We start from the raw sequence: 5,949 nt of genomic DNA, 5'->3' as shown, positions 1-5,949 counted from the left end.
GCAGAGGTTTTCCATGCCCCCTTTTAGGTAAAAGTTATACATTATACATTCTAAGATTCTCCAGCCTTCCATGACAAAGAGGAACCCTGTAGTTTTCTCTCAGAATTTTCCACCTGAAGACTGCTTTCTGACAACTGCTGTTGCTACTGAGATTAAGCTAAACCTGCCTCCTTGTTCAACTGTATGCAATAACCCCGCATCCCTGTTCAAGTGTATATAATAAACACAGCACACAGCCAGCATGCTGATTGAGGCTGCTCCACAGAGCCCAGACCGCCTGCCTGATCTTCGCTTTTCTGTATATGTATCTGTCTCTCTTCTTTTCTCATCACCCTTACTTGGGGCTCTTAAACTCAAGCTGTGTAAAGATTCCACATAGACGTACCAGTTGCTCTGGGGAAATGGATACCAGAGGATTGGGACTTGGTAGCCAATTGGTTAGCTCTGGGCTCAGTGAGAGCAAGAGATTTATCTCAGAAAAATCATTGAGGCAGGGCAGTGGTGGCGCACCCCTTTAATCCCAGCACTTGGGAGGCAGAGGCAGGCAGATTTCTGAGTTCAAGGTCAGCCTGGTCTACAGAGTGAGTTCCAGGACAGCCAGGCCTACACAGAGAAACCCTGTTTCGAGAAAACCAAAAGAAAAAAAAAAAGAAAAAGAAAAAGAAAAAGAAAAATCATTTAAAATTGAGCACAATAAGACATCAACCTCTGGCGTTCATGTGTATTGATGTCTGTGTACACACTTATGTATGCATGTATGTATGTATATATGCGCAACACACATTCCGCATACACAAACAAATAAATAAGTTCTCTTAAGTGACAATACTAATTTACAAAATGTCTTCAGTGAAAGAACCCAATGGAGTATCTGAAGCAGTGTATGTATATAAAGCTCATTTCCTTCAATACAACTGGTGGGACTGGCGTTGGTATCAGAACCTCTGATACCTGTGACATCATATATAGGCAACAGTGCGACTGCACACCTGTTGCCAAGGCAACAGCCACCACATTCCCAGAATCCACTTGGCTCACCTCCCACCTTTACCTGTGGCTATATCTCTATCCATATATGAAAGGAAGGCCCCAGCTGGGCGGTGGTGGCACATGCCTTTAATCCCAGCACTTGGGAGCAAAGGCAGGCGGATTTCTGAGTTCGAGGCCAGCCTGGTCTACAGAGTGAGTTCCAGGAAAGCCAGGTCTACACAGAGAAACCCTGTCTTGAAAAACCAAAAAAAAAAAAAAAAAAAAAAAAAAAAAAGGAAGGCCCCTCTGATGTATCTCTCTTCCCCCTTCTCTTTTCACCGCCACCTTGCCCTTCTCGGTCTCTCAAAAAGCCTCACATGGAACTGTTTGGCCTGGTGTGGTCTTTCTGGAGCCACGACAGCTGGCAAGATGGCTCAGTGGTTAAGAGTGCTTGTTACCTTTGCTAAGAACAAGAGTTTGATATCAGGCAGCTCACCACTACCTCTACCTATAACTCCAGTTCCACGCATTTTCTAGCTTCCTTGTGACCCCCCACAAATGGGCATACACACGTGCAGACCTACAGTACACATTAATTTTTTTTTAAACTATAGCTGAAAAATCATGTTGGAAACTATTTTTTTTGTTTTTTTGTTTAAAGACATTTAACCAGGTGTGGTGGCATAAGCCTTCGACCCAGCACTTAGGAGGCAGAAGGCAGTAGATTTTTGGGCGTTGGAGGCCAGTCTGGTCTATATAGTGAGTTCCAAGATCTACATAATGAGACATTGTCTCAAAAAGAAAACAAATTGAAATTGGGTTTTTTAAAAAATGTAGGTAAACAGCCGGGCGGTGGTGGTGCATGCCTTTAATCCCAGCACTTGGGAGGCAGAGGCAGGTGGATTTCTGAGTTCGAGGCCAGCCTGGTCTACAGAGTAAGTACCAGGACAGCCAAGGCTACACAGAGAAACCCTGTCTTGAAAAAACAAAACAAAACAAAACAAAATGTAGGTAAACATGGAACCTAATTTCTTTTAAAGGGTGTGTGGGTTATTCAATATAGTATCTGGAACATGTTTTATTAAGTCCTATGAAAAACATTTATTCCCTTACTACACACCATCTGTATCAGTTTTCTATTTTGCTTAGCAAATTACCAGGAACATAGTGGCTCAGGGAAAAAAAATAAGAGAGAGAGAGAGACATATTCATTATCTCGATTCTATGAATGAGGAATCTTGGCAGGGCTTAAACACATCTGAATGAAAATGGGCACAAGAACCAAAATAGCCACTCCGTGGGTGAAGAGGAAAAAGTTTATTCCAAACTGCCAAGGCTGTCTCTAGTGAGAGCAAGGAGAAGGGACAGGAGAAAGATTTCTTTTCTTTTCTTTCTTTCTTTTTTTTTTTTTTTTTTTTTTTTTTTTTTTTTTGGTTTTTCGAGACAGGGTTTCTCTGTGTTTCCCTGGCTGTCCTGGAACTCACTCTGTAGACTAGGCTGGCCTTGAACTCAGAAATCTGCCTGCCTCTGCATCCCAAGTGCTGGGATTAAAGGCGTACACCACCACCGTACACCACCACCGCACAGCAGGAGAAAGATTTCTAAGATTGCATGGGAATCCGAGAAAGGGGGTGTCTTAGTCAGGTTTTTTTTTTTAATGCGTTTTTTTTTTTTAAGATTTTATTTTTATTTATTTTATGTGTATGAGTACATTGTAGCTGTACAGATGGCCGTGAGCTATCATGTGTGTGGCTGCTGGGAATTGAACTCAGGACCTCTGTAGCCCCACTTGCTCAGGCCCTCCCCTCCCTCCACACCCTCCCCCCTGCCCGCTCCAGTGTAATTCACTGTAGCTGTCTTCAGACTCACCAGAAGAGGGTGTCAGATCTCATTATGGTTGGTTGTGAGCCACCATGTGGTTGCTGGGGATTGAATTCAGGAACTCTGGGAGAGCAGTCTTACCCACTGAGCCATCTCGCCAGCCCCTTACTCAGGGTTTTGGTAGCTGCTGTGAAACCCCACAACTAAGAAGCGAGTTGGTGAGGAAAGGGTTTAGTTTGGCTTCTACTTCCACATCACTCTTCATCCTTGAAGGAAGTCAGGATGGGAAGCCAAACAGGGCAGGATCCTGGAAGCAGGAGCTGGGGATGCGCAAGCCATGAAGGATGCTGCTCAGTGCTTGCTCAGCCTTGCTTTCCTATAGAACTCAGGACCACAGCTCAGGGATGGCTCCACCTACTTCCCTATTGAGGAAATGGATCTTACAACCTGATCTTAGTTGAGGACTCGGAGGCAAGTCTCTAGCTGGGTCTAGTTGACACCAAACGAGCCAGCCGGGGGACTTGTGGGCTGGGCTGGGCTTATGGGCAGGAACTAAAGGAACCTAGAGGCCACCATTGACAAGTTAATAGACACCAGTCATATGTCAATGGAGAGCCAAGTGGCCTTCTGTTCCTCTGGACAGAGATATGGAAATTGACCACCCTTCCACCCCACCCCTCCTTTTTATTTTTCTTTCTTTCTTTCTTTCTTCCTTTCTTTCTTTCTTTTTTATTTTTAAGCCAGTAGGAACTTTCTTCAAGTCCCTGAGGGAATAGTGGCTTTTGTCTAAAAGTGAAATCTTGGTCAAAGGAATTTCTTGGGGGACCAAGCAATATCACAGTAGTGAAGTTATTTTAATCACCTGAGATCTTACTCTTAGCTTGGGACTTAGGTCTTTTTTTTTTTTTTAAAGATTTATTATATGTAAGTACACTGTAGCGGTCTTCTGCCTTTGGTTCCCAGCTCTCTCAGGCCCAAAGATAGATTTATTTATTTATTTATTTTAAGATTTATTTATTTATTTATTTATTTTATGTGTATGAGTACACTGTAGCTGAACAGACGGCCATGAGTCATCATGTGGCTGCTGGGAATTGAACTCTGGACCTCTGCTTGCTCCGGCTCCTCTCGCTCCAGCGTAATACACAGTAGCTGTCTTCAGACGCACCAGAAGAGGGCATCAGATCTCATGATGGGTGGTTGTGAGCCACCATGTGGTTGCTGGGATCCGAACTCAGGACCTTCGGAAGAGCAGTCAGTGCTCCTACCGGCTGAGCCATCTCACCAGCCCAAGATTTATTTATTTATTATACGTAAGTACACTGTAGCTGTCTTCAGACGCACCAGAAGAGGGCATCAGATCTCATTATGGATGGTTGTGAGCCACCATGTGGTTGCACATGTGGATTTGAACTCAGGACCTTGAGAAGAGCAGTCAGTGCTCTTACCTGCTGAGCACTCCAGCTGTCTCTCCAGCCCAGGTCTTAGTTTACATATTCTTGCCAGCTCTTAGCTGCCACCGACTGAGTCCGGGGGTGGTTCTCTGCCACGTGGGTCTCTCAGGAGAACTGTTACATTGTTTCAAAGTCAGCCTAGCAGGCTAAGCACGCGTCTCAGTTGGCATGATGCTCACCTAAATATGCAGCATGACCTGGGTTCAATCCCCAGCAATGTTTAAAACTCAGATTGGTGTCTCATTCCTATAACCCCAGCCTGGAAGGTTATCCAGGAGGATCGGGAGTTCAAAATCATCCTTGATTACATAGTGAATTTGAGGCTAACCTGGGAAAAACGGAGACCTTGTCACTAAACAAGAAAAAACAAATAAGAAATTTCTTGGGGCATCTCTCCAGCTTACTGACACAGTCCTACAAAATTCAGTCAGCCCTTGATGTCCACTGGCGATGGGTTCCAAGACTGAGAAACACCAAAATTTTCTCATACTCAAGCCTCTGGTCTAAAACGGAATAGTATTTATTTATTTGTGTGTCTGTACATGCGCAGCAGCCTTCTTTTGTTTTGTTTTGTTTTGTTTTGTTTTGTTTTTGGTGTTTTGAAACAAGGTTTCTCTGTGTAGCCCTGCCTGTCCTAGAACTCACTCTATATACCAGGCTGGCCTTGAACCCAGAAATCCGCCTGCCTCTTCCTCCCAAGTGCTGGGATTAAAGGCGTGGGCCACCACTGCCTGGCTTATTTGTGTGTCTGTGCATGTGTGGCCGCCTACCTACCACTGTCTGCCTGTTCCTTTAGTCAAGATCTTTTCCTGAACCTCACGTTTTTTTCCAGGTTGGCTGGCAGCCAGCAGGCCCTAGCCATCCTCTTATCCTATGCCCTCCTTGCCCAGAGTTGGAGTTACAGGCATACCCAAATGGCTGGCTTGTCCTGTGGGTACTGGGATCTAAACTCTGGTCTTCATGATTGCATGGTAAATGCTCTTACCTGCTGGGCCACCTTTCCACCTACACTCTCTTGCTTTTGGTTTGCAGCTGGATGAGTCGTAGGTGCAGGACATACAGGTACAACTGGCTTGCCTGTATAGCCTAACAAGGAAGGAGCCGTCTCCTGGTCGTCACAGGCCACAGCAGCACTTAGGAGCAGGGGCTTTAGTCACTTTTCTTGTCACTGACAGACTACCTGTCAGAAGCAACTTGAGAAGGAAGGATGTGTTTTGATGTACAGTTTCTGGGAATGTCAGTATATCACAGGTTAGGAGGGTGGGGTGGAGTGTCTCCAAGGCAGAGGGATATCTGCCTCTTGCTTCTTACATAGTTGGTCAGGTCAGGGGACAGCAAATGAGACTGGAAGCAAAGCTGGGTAACAAGTTTCAAATGTTCTGTTCCTGGGGAAACTGAAGTTCTTAGCTTCTCTCTCTCTCTCTCTCTCTCTCTCTCTCTCTCTCTCTCTCTCTTTTCTGAGACAGGGCTTTTCTGTGTAGTCCTGGCTATCCTGGAACTCACTCTGTAGATCAGGCTGGCCTTGAACTCAGAAATCTGCCTGCCTCTGCCACTGCTTCAGAGTGCTTATCATCACTGCCCCACTCCTTGTCTCATCATTAAAAGAATGTAAGGATAGATTTGGAGGAAAGCTTATGTGAAACTGACCCGCAGTTTCACGAACCGGATTCTGCCTCGACCGAAGGGAGAAAGGAGACCTGAAACA

Source organism: Mastomys coucha, unplaced genomic scaffold, assembly GCF_008632895.1.
Source record: "Mastomys coucha isolate ucsf_1 unplaced genomic scaffold, UCSF_Mcou_1 pScaffold3, whole genome shotgun sequence".
NCBI classification, from domain to species: Eukaryota; Metazoa; Chordata; class Mammalia; order Rodentia; family Muridae; genus Mastomys; species Mastomys coucha.
The sequence above is the reverse complement of the archived record's forward strand: the minus strand, read 5'-3'. Positions refer to the sequence as shown.